This window comes from Schistocerca americana, chromosome 1, assembly GCF_021461395.2.
Source record: "Schistocerca americana isolate TAMUIC-IGC-003095 chromosome 1, iqSchAmer2.1, whole genome shotgun sequence".
Taxonomy (NCBI): Eukaryota; Metazoa; Arthropoda; class Insecta; order Orthoptera; family Acrididae; genus Schistocerca; species Schistocerca americana.
The window spans coordinates 1,085,685,748-1,085,703,807 of record NC_060119.1 but is presented as its reverse complement, the minus strand read 5'-3'; the positions used below and the strand labels follow the sequence as shown (position 1 = coordinate 1,085,703,807).

At 39.8% G+C, this 18,060-nt stretch overlaps 1 protein-coding gene across 4 annotated transcripts in view; it reads right to left on the bottom strand.

The window, feature by feature from the left end:
* LOC124617747 (solute carrier organic anion transporter family member 74D) overlaps window positions 1-18,060 on the bottom strand; it is a 219,590-nt gene that overhangs the window by 185,994 nt on the left and 15,536 nt on the right. For all 4 annotated transcript variants that reach the window (XM_047145291.1, XM_047145290.1, XM_047145292.1 and 1 more), the window contains one exon: window positions 16,627-16,760. The gene's annotated coding sequence lies outside the window, so the exon portion shown is untranslated. The remainder of the gene's footprint in view (window positions 1-16,626; window positions 16,761-18,060) is intronic.

The window sequence follows — 18,060 nt, the reverse complement described above, 5'->3', positions numbered from 1 at the left end:
ACTACAAACTATATGGCCACACAAATGAAGAACCATATGATTTATACATACTAGCCATTGATAACAAACCAATATAAGTTTCAAGTGTAATTTGATCCAATTCTTTCTAGCCATCACCATAAACTTTTTGACCCTCAATATTAGCATTTCTCAATATTATTGCTCACAGGAGTTTGAAAAGAAGATTTTTTATCATTTACTATGGATGTAGTACATCAAGTACATCTTTTAGCAGCAGGAGTCAGTTTCATAACGTTTGCACTGGATGCTATTCCAGTTGGTAGAAGAGGTTGTAAATTGCAAGTGTTATTTTCGTGTTTTAACTGAAGCTCCTGTACTGATTGCACATTGGCATATGATGTATTAACTCCTGAAGCGTCTTCTGAGTCAGATGTAGGATGAACAGTGTCATCGCTGGTGTGATTTTCTTCTTCAGAAATATTCTCCTCACTGTCGGGTGTATTTACTAATAATTCCAACTGCTCGCCAGAAAGAAATCATTTCGTCATAACAGCTGCACAGAAATTACTACGTAAGATTTGTTAAGTGTGTCAGCACCAAACAGTTGATCAAACATTCTGGTGGCAATAACGATTTGATAACTGAAAATTATAAAGCGACCAGTCTAGTTGCGCAAATTCACACATTTCAACAATAAGCAAGCAGAGACATTATACATGGATTTCAGACATGTATAAATAACGTTGTGCTGCTAATGTTATTTTGTGTATGCTGTGAGTTTTTAAACAATCGTGTCATATAGATCCAAGAGGCCTAAGTTTAATAAACTAAGCAATATCAAGAGGGAGAAAGCTCTTTTTCCTGCATTTGAACCTTTATTTATGTGTAACGTATAGAGAAAGAAAGTCATTATTTTTCGAATACCAGCACATACATATGAAATCGTTACAGAAGAAAAAACTTCTTTCAGGTCATACTGAACAGCAGGGTTAATCGAGATTCTCGGGGCCAAGAAATATGGTCAACTTCTTTAAGTATATAATACACATTAACTTAAAATTTAACGTTTTCTTCTGATTTATCCAGAGAACACACACACAATCGCAAAAACAGAGAGGTCGAAACCAAGACCTCCAGCTTGTGAAGAAGACAATTTTAAATCAGTCTGGATGGATAAGGCTGTCTAACGTAATGATTCTAGTGAGAATGGATGATGACACTATCAAACGATATCTAGTTTATTTCCTTATTTACACGCACGGAAAAAAAATCTGCTTAAGGGGGGTAGGACTTGAAACGGGCCGACTTGCAGCAGGAGAGGCACCACAGGACATTTTAATTTCCACTGTCTTACTTATAAAAATAAATTCATAAAACTTTGTCACCATGACCAGGAAGGATTCAGAATTCACACTCATTGCAGTGTAAGTTCGAAAACATAACGATGTAATTTTTTTTACATATGAAATTTCATCATTTTTTCACTTACTAATGGCAGCATTTGTTGCTATAGGTACACATTTCTTCAGAAGTAAGAGAGATTCTTCGATGCATTTTGCACAGCATTCAAACCATACTTAAAGGTGTATGGGTTGGGTTGGGTAGGGTTGTTTGGGGGAAGAGACGAAACAGCGAGGTCATCGGTCTCATCGGATTAGGGAAGGTTTTGGAAGCAAGTCGGCCGTGCCCTTTCAAAGGAACCATCCTGGCATTTGTCTGGAGCGATTTAGGGAAATCATGGAAAACCTAAATCAGGATGGCCGGATGGGGGATTGAACCGTCGTCCTCCCGAATGCGAGTCCAGTATGCTAACCACTGCGCCACCTCGCTCGGTAAAGATCTATGAAACTCTAGAATTTTCGAAATCTATTAAAAACTGTGGCAAAAATTGAGGGAATTAACTATAAAATTTGTGTTTTTTCTAAACATGAAGTTTAAAATATAACAGTTCATTCGTTTTTTCATAAATTAAATAAATTCTAAAGTTTCATACACCTGTGAGTATGGAATGTATGCTGTGCAAAATTCATCGAAGAATTTCTCAAACTTCTGAAGAAAAGTGTACCTATAGCAACAAATGCAGCCATTAGTAAGTGAAAAAATGATGACATTTCGCACGTAAAAAAAAAATTTATTTTGTTATGTTTTCGAACTTCCACTTCAATGCGTGTGAATCCTGAATCCTTCCTGGCGATGCTGACAAAGTTTTATGAATTTATTTGTAGAAGTATAGACACTGGAAATTAAAATGTCCTGCGATGCCTTTCCTGCTCCAAGTCGGCCCGTTTGACGTTCTACCCCCCTTAAGTAAAATGCAAACTGTTAGTCTTTGTATCAAGCAATATTCATTTGCACGTCATCCTGCATGCAGAAAAGACTTTCTGATCATGTGGCCTTCATGTTTACATCGTGTCAGCCTCAGAGAACGATACTGAGCCAAGTGGCGCAATGTCATTTCTCAAAGTTAGTGGGATAAGGATAAAGGGAGAAATGTGTTTCGAGCAATCATGTCCAATGAAACGTTCTGTAATTGGTTTCGTGTCCTGCGATTTGATAAGAAATCCACTACAGAGGAAAGACGTTCTCATAATCTTACCACAGTTGGGAGAAGTGGGCAGAAGTCTCACTTACACTCTGTAGTCAAAATGAATATGTTACTGTCGTCTGACAGTTAGTAGCATTTGGAGGGCGCTGTCTATTCTAACAGTGTATGCCAAGTAAATGAACAAAGTATGGAATCAAAATATGGATGCTGTGCAACAGAAAATATTCTTATGTACCTAGAACCCATATTTACACAGGAAAGCAGATCGGAACAGCTCCGGTAAAAATCAGGGAATGAGGGTACGTGTTGATCTCACTTCTGAGTTGGAGGTCGAAACATCACATGTGACAATATTTTTATGTCTGACAATTTAGTACAGCTGTTCATGCGGAGATAATTACTTAATAATGTTGAGAATTAAACGAAGGAATAAGCCATAACTTCCACAAAATATGACCAACAAGGCAGTTCATAGCTCATCGTTTTACTTCACAAATGACAAAACTGTGGTCAGTTATATGTCTAACGGAAACAAGAACGATGTGCGAATGAACGCGCTCCAATCTGATCATGAAACCTGTGACAGGGCTGATAAGAAGTAAAAGATGAGTTTGGAATAATATTCATCGAAAGGGACTGTAGACATCCTTGATCAGCTAACAAATACATATACATTCAAATGAGAAACCAGCAGGTGGCCCTGACAGTTTTCCAAAATGTTCTTGATGTGTCTGCTTACAATGCATATGTCATGTGGCCTTCTATTGACCCTAATTTGAATGCAAGATATTCAACTAGAAAGAGAATATCCCTGAAGGGATTAAAAAGTCATTGGTAGCAGACACTCTGCAGCAAGAACACATTCTCCATGAACAGAATATTTCATCAGAATGATCAGGGGTGTCCAATACCCCAAAGATGTAGCAAGTGTATCAGAATCTGTAAAAACAAAGAAAGCTACTAAACTTGCAATCTGTAATTTCTGTCCGAGAAACAAAGACAATAAAGCAAATATATTGCGTTGAAAATGTAATAACATGTTTGCAAAATATGTCACCTACTTGTTTCCAAACTGCAATGAGTAAAAACTGAAATTAGAAAATATATATTAATGCTTTCAAAAATAATCTCCTAAAGTGAACACCGTGGTTTCATATTTATTATTTTGTCCATACTTAAGTGATTCATGGTGTGGGTTCCTGTTGTCATTTCCTAGTTCATGAACCACAGGCAACGTATGAATGGCCATGTAAGTGGTCCTGACAGTCGGGATACCAGTTACTTTGGAATAAGGCTGGGCATCTCGGACATATTCCGAGTCGTGGTCACCTTTGTGCTCAGACGACAAAGACTACACAAATCCACAGGTTAATCCCTCAACCGTTAGGGGTAAAACTCATTGAGACCCGAGGCAAGTAAGGCTAGTAACCTGCTTCCCTGGCACTTTAAATATGATGCTGGCAACAATCAGAGCAAAATGCCTCGGATCTTTGGAGGTGACGGAGTCCCAACTCTAGTTGACACACCAGGGACTCCTAAGATACGACTCGAAATACGAATGGTAACGAGATGGGGAGCTATTAATATCAATGAGGGCTACTCAGCAAAGAAGGTAGAGCTGGCAGAGGCTGCAAGTAAGATGGGGTTGGACGTTTTAGCTGTTAGTGAAATTCGGGTAAGGGGTGAGAAAGAAGAGGAAGTGGGAAAATACAGGGTCTACCTGTCAGGAGTCAAAGCAGGAATAGCACATTGGGGTGTAGGGCTTTACATCAGGAAAGAAATGGAACCCAGCGTAGTTGCAATAAGGTATGTAAACGAACAACTGATGTGGATAGATCTGACAGTGTCTAGCAAGAAAATTAGGATTGTGTCAGTATATTCGCATTGTGAAGGGACAGATCAAGATAAGACGAATAGTTTTTATGAGGCACTCAGTGATGTAGTTGTTAGAGTAAAGGACAAGGACAGTGTTCTGCTCATGGGTGATTTTAATGCCAGGATTGGAAATCGAACAGAAGGGTATGAAAAGGTTATGGGTAAATTTGGAGAGGATATGGAGGCCAACAGGAACGGGAAACAACTCTTGGATTTCTGTGCCAGTATGGGCTTAGTAATCACAAACTCCTTTTTTAAACATAAGAACATTCGTCGGTATACTTGGGAAGGCAGAGGAACCAGATCGGTCACTGACTATATAATAACAGATCATGAATTCAGGAAGGCTGTGAGGGACACACATGTTTTCAGGCGATTCTTTGATGACACTGATCACTATTTAATCTGCAGTGAAATTGGTATTGTGAGGCTGAAAGTGCAGGAGGTCAGGTCCACATGTAGAAGGATAAGAGTGGAGAAACTTTGGGATAAGGAAATCAGGCACAAGTACATAACAGTGATCTCAGAAAGGTACCAGTTAGTTGAATGTAGTCAATTACAGTCATTGGAAAAGGAATGGACAAGGTACAGGGACACAGTACTAGAAGTGGCTAAAGAATGTCTTGGAACAATATGATGATGATTATTAGGGTTTTAGGGCGCACAACATTTGAAACAGTAGTGTGTAAAGGCAGGATGAAGCAAACAGCTTGGTGGAACGACACAGTCAAGGCAGCCTGTAAAAGGAAAAAGAAGGCGTATCAAAAATGGCTACATACTAGAACTCAGGTAGACAGAGAAAGTTATGTTGAATAAAGAAACAAAGCCAAACAGATAATTATAGCATCCAAGAAGAAATCTTAGGAAGACTTTGGAAACAGGTTGGAGACTTTGGATCAAGCTGCTGGAAAACCATTCTGGAGCGTAATTAGAAGTCTTCGAAAGGGAGGTAAGAAGGAAATGAGAAGTATTTTGGACAGGTCAGGAAAACTGCTGGTGAATCCTGTTGATGCCTTGGGAGGATGGAGGGAATATTTTGAAGAGTTGCTCAATGTAGGTGAAAATACGATCAGTAATGTTTCAGATTTCGATGTACAATGGGATAGGAATGATGGTGGAAATAGGATGACATTTGAGGAAGTGGAGGAAATGGTCAATAGATTGCAGTGCAATAAAGCGGCTGGGGAGGATGAAATTAAGTCGGAACTCATCAAATACAGTGGAATGTCAGGTCTTAAATGGCTACACAGGATAACTGAAATAGCGTGGGAGTCGGGACAGACTGGACGAAAGCAGTAATCACACCAATCTTTAAACATGGAAACAGAAAAGATTGTAACAACTACAGAGGTATCGCTTTAATCAGCGTTGTGGGTAAAATCTTCTTAGGTATTGTTGAAAGGAAAGTGCGAGTATTAGTTGAGGACAAATGGTTCAAATGGCTCTGAGCACTATGGGACTCAACTTCTGAGGTCATTAGTCCCCTAGAACTTAGAACTAGTTAAACCTAACTAACCTAAGGACATCACACACATCCATTCCCGAGGCAGGATTCGAACCGGCGACCGTAGCAGTCTCGCAGTTCCAGACTGCAGCGCCTAGAACCGCACGGCCACTGCGGCCGGCGTTGAGGACAAATTGGATGAAAATCATTGTGGGTTTAGGCCTCTTAGAGGTTGTCAGGACCAGATCTTTAGCTTACGGCAAATAATGGAGAAGTGTTACAAGTGGAACAGGGAATTGTATCTACGCTTTATAGATCTAAAAATGGCATATGACCGGGTTCCTAGGAGGAAGTTATTGTCTATTCCACGAGATTGTGGAATAGGAGGCAAACTTTTGCAAGCAATTAAAGGTCTTTACATAGATAGTCAGGTAGCAGTTAGAGTTGACGGTAAATTGAGTTCATGGTTCAGAGTAGTCTCAGGGGTAAGACAAGGCTGCAACCTGTCTCCACTGTTGTTCATATTATTTATGGATCATATCTTGAAAACAATAGATTGGCTGGATGAGAGTAAGATATGTGAACATAAAATAAGCAGTCTCGCACATGCGGATGACTTAGTTGTGATGGCAGATTCGATTGAAAGTTTGCAAAGTAATATTTCAGAGCTGGATCAGAAATGTAAGGACTATGGTATGAAGATTAGCATCTCCAAAACGAAAGTAATGTCAGTGGGAAAGAGATATAAACGGATTGAGTTCCAAATAGGAGGAACAAAGTTAGAACAGGTGGACGGTTTCAAGTACTTAAGATGCATATTCTCACAGGATGGCAGCATAGTGAAAGAACTGGAAGCGAGGTGTAGCAAAGCTAATGTAGTGAGCGCTCAGCTACTATCTACTCTCTTCTGCAAGAAGGAAGTCAGTACCAAGACTAAGTTATCTGTGCACCTTTCAATCTTTCGACCAACTTGGTTGTATGGGAGCGAAAGCTGGGTGGATTCAGGTTACCTTATCAATAAGGTTGAGGTTACGGATATGAAAGTAGCTAGGATGGTTGCAGGTACTAGTAGATGGGAACAATAGCAGAAGGGTGTCCACAATGAGGAAATCAAAGAAAAACTGGGAATAAACTCTATAGATGTAGCAGTCAGGGCGAACAGGCTTAGATGGTGGGGTCATGTTACACGCATGGGAGAAGCAAGGTTACCCAAGAGACTCATGCGTTCAGCAGTAGAGGGTAGGAGTAGTAGGGGTATACCAAAGAGAAGGTACCTGGATTCGGTTAAGAATGATTTTGAAGTAATAGGCTTAACATCAGAACAGGCACCATTGCTAGCACTAAATAGGGGATCATGGAGGAATTTTATAAGGGGTACTATGCTCCAGACTGAACGCTGAAAGGCATAATCAGTCTTAATTTATGACGATGATGACACAAGTGAATAATTCTGTCCAAACTTCAATCACTAAAGTAACAAAAAAGTATGAAAAAAAGTAATGTAACGCTTTCTAAGAGGAATGACTTAGTGAAAACTGTGTCCTACTTCATAGTTACCCTATGTGAATATCAAAATAAGAAATTTTCTACTTAAAGTTCTCATTATAGTTATTGTTATTATTATTATTACCATTATTATTATGCATAAGAAATTTTTTAAATTAAGTACTGATTATTACTTTAAATAACTCATTGAAATACAAGAATGTCAAAAAGTGTACGAAAAGTATGTGTTGGTAGAAGATTTTTGCAGTATTTTAATGTCAGGTCATATTGACCAGAACAGCATATTTGTATGGTAAAAAGAACAGTAATCGAATTTCGTGACAAGAAAGTTAGATTGCAAATTTCGACTGACAAATAAGGCAGACGCACGGATGGCGCGTAATCGACAAGTTGCCAAACCAATCGCTTCCCAATGTTACTGAAATTCAGAAACATAGAAAAAGTATATACGTATTATTAGTATAGGATATTGGTATCTTTTCTAAGAAATAAAGCATATCTCAGCTTAACTGATATTATTACCATGTCGACATTACAGAGAGCTGGAAATATGGCGACCTTACTTGATGCAAGACGTAACAAAATGGCTGGAGAGCACTAGAGGTTTCGTGTCTCATTTATTTGGAAAAGTAGAAACGGAATTACTTAAACGACAGTATACATTAGTAGTTGTACAGGGTGCAATTTAATCTCTGATTCTGAGAGAGAGATTACTTTATTACATTACAATAGACTGTGATCAGAGTGCTACAGTGGATTATTGCACACGTGAGCGGAGTGTGTGTACAAGCTAACTGCATACATTGTCACAGTAACGTAACGCTGTCCATTACCCGTGCATTCGGGAGGACGACGGTTCAATCCCGCGTCCGGCCATCCTGATTTCGGTTTTCCGTGATTTTCTTAAATCTCTCCAGGCAAATGCCGGGATGGTTCCTTTGAAAGGGCACGGCCGACTTCCTTCCCCGTCTTGACCTAATCCGATGAGATCCGATGACCTTGCTGTTTGGTCTCTTCCCCCAAACAACCAAAGTCCATTACTCGTAAATTAGTTTCAGCACCACAGCTCTTTGCTAGGAATAATTTTATTGGAGATGATATGCATTTACCTCCTGACAACCTTTGAACTGATTTATCCAGCCAGGAACCACCGTGCAGTTCACAGTTTTTCAAATTTGTAAACCATTATTCGGCGAAAGAACTGATGTCAGGCGAATGAATCGACCCTGAACCATTGAAATTGTAATTGCCTACCCACTTAGCTGCAGAACCACACATTATGCAACGCTATACGTGCAAATTAAAACTGTGTGCCGGACCGAGACTCGAAATCGGGAACTTTGCCTCTCGCGGGCAAGTGCTCTACCAACTGAGCTGCACAAGCACGACTCACGCCCCCTCCTCACAGCTTTACTTCTGCCAGTACCTCGTCTCCTAAAGCTCCAAGGACGGGGCGTGAGTCGTGTTGGGTAGCTCAGATGGTAAAGCACATGCCCGCAAAAGGCAAAGGTCCCGAGTTCGAGTCTCGGTCCGGCACACAATTTTAATCTGCCAGGAAGTTTCAAATCAGCGCACACTCCGCTGCAGAGTGGAAATCTCATTCTGGGCACGATACGTGCAGTTATGTCTTCGTAAACTTAAATATGTAATGCGGTACGAAATGATGGCATTTGTAACCTAGAAACACAACTGTATGTGATTTATGGCACGAGTTATGTTCCCAGATATGATGCTGTTTTCTTGAGACGTAACAGCTCTGTAGATGTGGACAAAAAATTTCATAAAAACAGATCTTATGCAGAACGACTCGATCTTCTCACTCATAAGATCGCAAAGGCTCAGCTAACAGAACTCAAAATTACGCCAACGTGCCTGGAACTTGGAAGTATTCGATATAGTTCCCCACTGTTTCTTAATGAGTGAAATACGTGCTTACATATTATGACACTAGCATATGTACTGCATGATTCTGTGAGCAAGCAGAACTTAATGTATCGTTCAAGAAGGCACGCTGAGAAGTGAAAGAAGCAGTGCGTACCGCTCACGGAAATGTAACCGGACTATTTCTATTCAATACGCGTCTAAATAACTCAGTAGGCAACACTGGGCTCAAAAAAAAGAAACTGAGATTAGGATTTAACGTCAAGTCGACGAAGACGTCATCACGGACCTAGCAGAAGCTCTGACTATGGATGGATGGAGAAAAAACTTGGCCGCTCCCTTTTCAGTGGATCCCAGTATTTGCATTCGTCGCTTTAGGAAATCGACAGGAAACCAGACGAAGGTTTCAACCTCGGTCCTCCAGAATGCACACCCCTTCCACGGATAGAAATTCGAACTGCCGTCTCATCAAATGCAACCATTTGAGAAACGTAATTTGTAACGACTTTTGTCAACTAGATCCCAACACAGCAGCAGGAATAAGGATCTGTTGCAACCCATCTATCTACATCTAAAACCATTATTTTAACCTGATAGGTGTTTGGAAAAACAGGTTTGTCATTGTAACAACTTATTGCAATGACTAACCCCTTTTTGGTCTTTTCTCTAAAATATCCTTTTTATCACCTTGATTCAGCATTATCTCTCCGATTTGATCATAGTCCTGTGTACCTAACCACGGTCTGGCACGTATTCTGTGAGTTGTCATTTGTCATTGTGTAATTTCGGTAAAGGTTGCCCTCTGTTTAGCAATGTGTTTTCCCCAATTCTGGTTTCAGAACGCACAGCGTGAGTCAAGTAAGACGTAACACCCCTTTCATGTCACGAACGGTTACACATATCGAAACGCGGTTTTCGTCAACGTTAGAGTACCGAGGAGTACGTATTCCTTTGGTTGGTTAATGTTTCAAGCGCTGGTATCAAAGGAGATACTGAAATAAGTACGTTTTCTTAAATGGAAATGTATACTTTATGTAATTGCATTCGGTAACTCTTGAGGAGACAATTACAGTGAGATAGCGTTTGTTAAGTTTGAAACCTGTCGCATAAAAATTCGAGAAATGTCCTTGAATGTGGGAGCACAGAGGCCGGAAACGGCATTTGCGGTGCAAACACTGCCGGTGAGGCATATCGGACCAAGTTGCGTAGTTGCATACCGTAATGTAGGCTCAAGTGGTTCAAATGGCTCTGAGCACTATGGGATTTAAAATCTGAGGTCATCAGTGCCCTAGAACTTACAACTACTTAAACCTAACTAACCTAAGGACATCACACACATCCATGTGATTCGAACCTGTGACCGTAGCAGCAGTGCGGTTCCGGACTGAAACGCCTAGAACCGCTGGGTCACATCGGCCGGCGTAATGTAGGCCTGCGTAACGAGAACAAAACTCGTTCTTTCCTCTTCAACCAACGTATGGCCTACATTCAGGTCCACCTGCGAATGTTGTTTCTAGTGTATCAAATAGGGCTTAGGAAAACTCTTTCACATTTGTATATCCTCGCAGATTTATGTGAGCTGAAACCCAGAGAAACCAACAATTCATTTTTCAAAAATAAAAAGGTTTTATACGCTAAGGTAAAAGACATGCTGTCGAACAACTGTCTCTACTACACTGTCCTAACTTACGTCATATGGGATGCATTCGTTGAATTAAACATTTTGTTCTAAGTACTTTGGTGGCCACCTGCACGTGGCATAATACACTCTTGGAAATTGAAATAAGAACACCGTGAATTCATTGTCCCAGGAAGGGGAAACTTTATTGACACATTCCTGGGGTCAGATACATCACATGATCACACTGACAGAACCACAGGCACATAGACACAGGCAACAGAGCATGCACAATGTCGGCACTAGTACAGTGTATATCCACCTTTCGCAGCAATGCAGGCTGCTATTCTCCCATGGAGACGATCGTAGAGATGCTGGATGTAGTCCTGTGGAACGGCTTGCCATGCCATTTCCACCTGGCGCCTCAGTTGGACCAGCGTTCGTGCTGGACGTGCAGACCGCGTGAGACGACGCTTCATCCAGTCCCAAACATGCTCAATGGGGGACAGATCCGGAGATCTTGCTGGACAGGGTAGTTGACTTACACCTTCTAGAGCACGTTGGGTGGCACGGGATACATGCGGACGTGCATTGTCCTGTTGGAACAGCAAGTTCCCTTGCCGGTCTAGGAATGGTAGAACGATGGGTTCGATGACGGTTTGGATGTACCGTGCACTATTCAGTGTCCCCTCGACGATCACCAGTGGTGTACGGCCAGTGTAGGAGGTCGCTCCCCACACCATGATGCCGGGTGTTGGCCCTGTGTGCCTCGGTCGTATGCAGTCCTGATTGTGGGGCTCACCTGCACGGCGCCAAACACGCATACGACCATCATTGGCACCAAGGCAGAAGCGACTCTCATCGCTGAAGACGACACGTCTCCATTCGTCCCTCCATTCACGCCTGTCGCGACGCCACTGGAGGCGGGCTGCACGATGTTGGGGCGTGAGCGGAAGACGGCCTAACGGTGTGCGGGACCGTAGCCCAGCTTCATGGAGACGGTTGCGAATGGTCCTCGCCGATACCCCAGGAGCAACAGTGTCCCTAATTTGCTGGGAAGTGGCGGTGCGGTCCCCTACGGCACTGCGTAGGATCCTACGGTCTTGGCGTGCATCCGTGCGTCGCTGCGGTCCGGTCCCAGGTCGACGGGCACGTGCACCTTCCGCCGACCACTGGCGACAACATCGATGTACTGTGGAGACCTCAAGCCCCACGTGTTGAGCAATTCGGCGGTACGTCCACCCGGCCTCCCGCATGCCCACTATACGCCCTCGCTCAAAGTCCGTCAACTGCACATACGGTTCACGTCCACGCTGTCGCGGCATGCTACCAGTGTTAAAGACTGCGATGGAGCTCCGTATGCCACGGCAAACTGGCTGGCACTGACGGCGGCGGTGCACAAATGCTGCGCAGCTAGCGCCATTCGACGGCCAACACCGCGGTTCCTGGTGTGTCCGCTGTGCCGTGCGTGTGATCATTGCTTGTACAGCCCTCTCGCAGTGTCCGGAGCAAGTATGGTGGGTCTGACACACCGGTGTCAATGTGTTCTTTTTTCCATTTCCAGGAGTGTATATGTACTCAGAGAGTCTTATAAATGAAACTTCCTGGTAGATTAAAACTGTGTGCCAAGTGAAAATTTCATTCTGTGTTAGAAATATTTGATGAAGTTCCTATTTGATGTTTCTAATAGCTCTATTTTGCATGCCTTATCATCTTTCTGTATTCTCTCTTCTTTTGCCCCTGCATTTCACAGTCTGCTTGACTATTACATTTCCTGTACCTTTCGTTTGATATCTGCAAGTCTTCTCCAGCATTCTTGATCTCTCTGTGATCAATTTCTTCCTATGCTAACATTTATCTTTCTTTTGATCTTTGGAGAAGCTATGTTTATGTGGTGCCTTAAGGCTGCAATAAAACTTTTTAAGCTTTCTTCCACATCACTGCTATATACAGCATTCCGGTCTTCTGATCTGCATAACATTTCTGATATGTTGAGCTTTTCAGCAGTTGTCAGCCTACTCTCTACAACTACATTTCCAGTTCCAGATTTCTTATTCTGTAGCTCAATTAACTGACCATGGTGATCTCAAACGAGTGTGTTAATTATGTGTCCTTTCCGTCTATTTAAAAGTACATTTGCAAAAGCAAGATCTAATATTGTGTCTGATGATTCAGTGCTCCTTAATGGACTATTTACGTGCAGCTTCATGTTATAATTATTTACATCACGAAAACATTTTATACACATACTCCCGTTCGATGTATTTCTATTTAGGTCACCAGCAACTACTAAGTGTGGTAATTCTTTAATAACTTTGTTGAGTAGTACTGATACTTCAAGATCTGTTAGGAAAACTTTTCTCCTAGAGCTTTGAGAGTGATACATACCTGACACTAGACATTTGTTCCTTCCAAAATTTGTTTGAATTGCTGCTGTTTCAAAACACATTTCTCTCCAGTTTGCAACTGGCCATACAACACATTTACTTATTGTACTAATCAGATACAGTGCTACCCTACGACTTTTGTGTTTAATTCTGCAAAAATATGATACTCTATTATAACGCTGTAAATTATACATTTTTATTTCATTTTCATTCAGTCCTTGCTCTGTCATCATGAAGATATTTTGTATCTCTGCAGCAAGTAAACCGTCTATCTCCTTTGCTTTTTTTGCATTATACTGAACATTTTGTTGAAATATTTGGAACTCAAATTAGTGTCAGCTTCCTGGTCTTTCAGCTGTGTAGCTTACTCCCTTTAAACTTAACAGGTCTTGGTGCCTAGAAGAGTCTATTACACAGAAATATTGGTAATTCTCCGAGTTAATAACTCTTTATCACAATATGTTTCAGGTGTATAGTGTTACCCATTATGTTATCTTTAAGCCCAAACTCACACTAACTTTGAAACTTTTACTGAGCCCCTTTGTTTCCATTTTTCAGCTCTAAGCATGTTATGGTTAGGAAAGTCTTTTGCAGGAAATTAATGACATTTTCAGGAGCTGTCCCATTTTTGACTTTGCTCAGATGTAATCATGCTCTTTTTTTACCATACAGGATTCCTTGCTCGTCTCCAGTACCTACTACTGTCCCGATTCTGCTTTAGGATCTGGCATTTCCAAATGCAACATAATTCTATTATAGTGAACCTACATTCTGTTTGGTGCTTAAAAGTGCGCTTTTGTACGAAAGCTTGTGTTATTCAGACACATTGTCAACGTATTTTTTCATTCAGTACTCATGAAGGCTTTTGCTTCATTGCCAAAGGGTGCATTTCGTTTCCTTTTCCTGTGTAAATCTTGGAATGGTGCCGCTGCATTTTCTGCAGTTTTCGTCACTGGTATTTGCAAGATTGACTTATGTGGATCGTAACACTGGTTTATTTCTGTTTCATTCGATAGTTTTGGAGCGTATTTTTGTTTACTTGGAAAGTTGTTTGTACATATAAAGTCACTACATACATTGTGTTAGAATTCGTGGGTTGTTTCCTACTTACATTTGAACTGCATCCATCTCTATCGTTTTGCTGTTGGCTATTAGTTAAATATCTGGGTAAATCACTTGCGGAGACGTAACGAACTGTTTTCTCAGATTTTTGATGTTTTGAGAGCTTTGATGCACAATATTTCATTTGATTACTATTTACACTTTGGTTGTCTAGCTCACCAATTTCTGTTTTTTGTTTCATAGGATCACTTTCCACACACTTCACGCTGTTTTCAGGGGTTTCTTAACTTCGTTTTGCAGAACACTTTGATGGCTGTAGTAAATATTTCTCTTATCTTGCGACTAAATTGAGAATTATATCCAGCTTTGCATCTATTGCTGAGCTATCGTTTGGTAGTTCACTTGTTGTCTCGACATGATTTTGTACTAACTCCAGTAAGCTGATGCAACTGTTAATACAACTTTATAATTTTGTAGGTTCCCATATTTTCATTCCACAAAAAAGTTCGATACCCAATCTCTTCTCGAAGGCTCCACAACGAAACTTAATTCTCTCTTTAAAACGTGTCACATCACGGGATTCACCGTTACTAAGGCCTACACAATCAATGTGGTAGGATTTTCTACACCACAATCTACACACAAAAGCTATTCCCTGCTTTTAACTGTTTTTTGTTTTGTACTTTACACTTGAATTACTATCGTTACTTGCCGCCATCACTATTCGTTCATTACACTTACACAGTTTATAAATATACAGCAACATAATGAAATAGAATAACACACATGTAATTAACTAGAAGACAATGCATTGGTCACAAACAAACTAATGGTAATATTGGAGACACTACAAAATACAATACACACTTAGAAGTATACAAATTAACATTAAACAATGGTGTACGAAAAAGTGTGCTGTGTAAAACAAAAAATTCACAGTTCTGCAAAGCAGAAAAAAGTTAGACTACAAGTGTCAGAGTCTAATGAAGAAAGAAACTGAAGATTTGTTAGCTGATGGTATTGTCTGATGTAAGAGAGAAACCGACAGAAATTACAGTAAGTAAAAATACACATTGTTAATGATCTGTTTATCGATTTAAAAACAAATCATACTGTAAATATCTTTGATTACAGAGGACTGATAATGCTTTACCTCAATAAAACGAAACGCCTGCGATCAGAAAAATACGCCTTTTCTCGTAGATGTACAACAGAACAGAAATATATTCAGGAATTTTTAAGAAACTACGACATTATGACCACACAAATGAAGATTTTAATGACCCATTTTCAAGCATTCTGAGTTGACCTCTGTTACCAGTTCAAGAAGATTCGTTTTAGTCGATATAAAACCGTTGAAACCATCAAATATAATAACCAGCGTAAACGTAATGATCTGATGCCAAAATAAATAAATGTAATAATGAGAAACACTTCGAAAGCAGCAAAAGTAGCCAGCCAAGCTTCTTAAAACACCTGGCTGTAACAGGAAATTAAGTCACTATATACGAAAAAACAGATGCTAAACCAAGAATTATGCGAAGTTCACCTTCAGATAGCATGAAAATTAAATAATCCTATAATTTTCGCTCCCGTCAGGGAAAACGACGAACGCTGAGCTTGCACAGCAATAAACAAAATGTGAGTAAAGCATAATAAGAAAATTGAAAATCTCAAATTGCACCACACAAAGCCCCACACCAACAAACACATTCACACAAACCATTTCTAACGAAGGGTGGGCAATTTTACAGATATACTTCTAAATGGAAACGAACAACAGTTCTTAGAAAAAGGTTTAAAACACTGTGTTAACTCATCAGCAAATGAACAACTAATAGAAGATCTAGTTATGGAATCTGAATACATTCTCTCTACAGAAGGAAAGAATGACAACAGTAATGAAATACAGGGCTAACTGGGGTATCAATAACAGGATAAATTAAAAATATAGCAACACAAATTAAAAAAAAACAGTAATTTCAAAAACAATTGTGTTCAAACAAAACTTAAAAATCTAAAGAAAAAACTGAAAGCGTAAAACATCACTATAATAAAATCTGAAAAAGATAACGCTGTTGTCTTCGTGAAAACAAAAGAATACATAGAAAAACATTCATCAGCAAAAACAACATAGAAAATTTAAAATCACACCCAGCTGACAGATTTCAAACACATGTTAAAAACACCCTCAAAACCATAGTGTATACATTTGTAGACAGGGAGAAACAAAGATTTATACAAAGAAAAAAATTCTTGAGCCCACAACATAAGATGTCCACCTAAGGTTCATGACGAAAATTACCCTGTCCATTCGATAGTTAACTTCAGAGCAGGTCCCACATACCTCTTAGGAAAACAAATGCAGTCGCATTTGATAGAACTATATCACTCAGCTAGTAGAACACAACAGGGACATTAAAATCCTTGGCACAGCAACACAGATCTCCTTTGATGTACGAAGTATTTACAGCTGCATCCCTGTTAATGAAACCATAAAACTGATTGAAGAGAGCCTGAAAACACACAACGAGCTACCTCGTGAACAAACACACTGATAAAGCAATAAAATTGCTACTGTTAGTAACAACAAAATTATTTAGAATTCAGTCAAGAATAGTACACAGAAGAAGGTTTACTCATAGAGTCGCCTATTTTAGAAATATTCGCCAACATTATCATGAATCATACAGAAATATTAATATTTAAAGAGATAATAACAAAGGAAAGCTATATGTCATCTACTAGTACAGATACATTGATGACATAATATGTATGGTAAATGAACCTAAACATAGAAAACAGCAACTACATAACGACTTAAATACTACAGACAAAACATAAAGTTCATAATAAAAGGAGAACAAGAAAACACTCTTAACTTTCTAGACATAATCGTAAGAAAACTATCATGAACACACATTTGACAGTCACGAATACACATTTGACATTTACAGAAATCCCACAACAAGTGACACTATCTTGAATGCAACCTTAAACCAATCACAGACTCAGAAAAAGGCTGTAGTCAGGTACATGTTAAACAGGCTCAATGGGATACCCCTAAGCATTTCTGATTACCAAAAACGGCTGGCCATTATAAAAAAGACGGCATTAAAATGGACACAAAGAAACAATAATACGCAAACTAAACAGAAAAATGAAGACACAAATAATGAAAAAAGCTAACCCAACCTCACTAACACATACAACCTGCACTACCACAAAAAATGGCACACAATGACCTACCATAACAAATTCAAGCATGGAATGAGTAAAATATGCAAGTAACAAGGCATAATCATAGCTTACAAAACAAACAACTCAGTACGAAAGCACATCCCAAAACCGAAATCAGATAACAACAACCCGATGTTTATCAGTTCAGTTGCAGAGATTGTGAAAAAATGTACAATGTAATCGCTGGCAGGACATTTGGCAAAAGATATAAAGAATAAATCTGAGCAATGAATTACGGTACAAACCATTCATCATTTGCAGATCGTCTAGAATAGTAATACCACAGATCAAGCAATATTGAAAAAGATATGAAGATCGCAACAATTAGTAACGACCGACACCTCCTCCCTTTCCATGAAAATTTCCACATACACAAAGCATTAACAAAAAATAAACAATTGCTCAAAGACCAAAGAAATATGCGAAACCATCCACTATATAAAATAATCGAAAAAATCCCATGAAAAGGAAAAATCCTTTTCCATCCTTCACCCTCTCCCGCCCAGCACCCTGCCCTCCCAATTTCATTTCACTTCTTGTT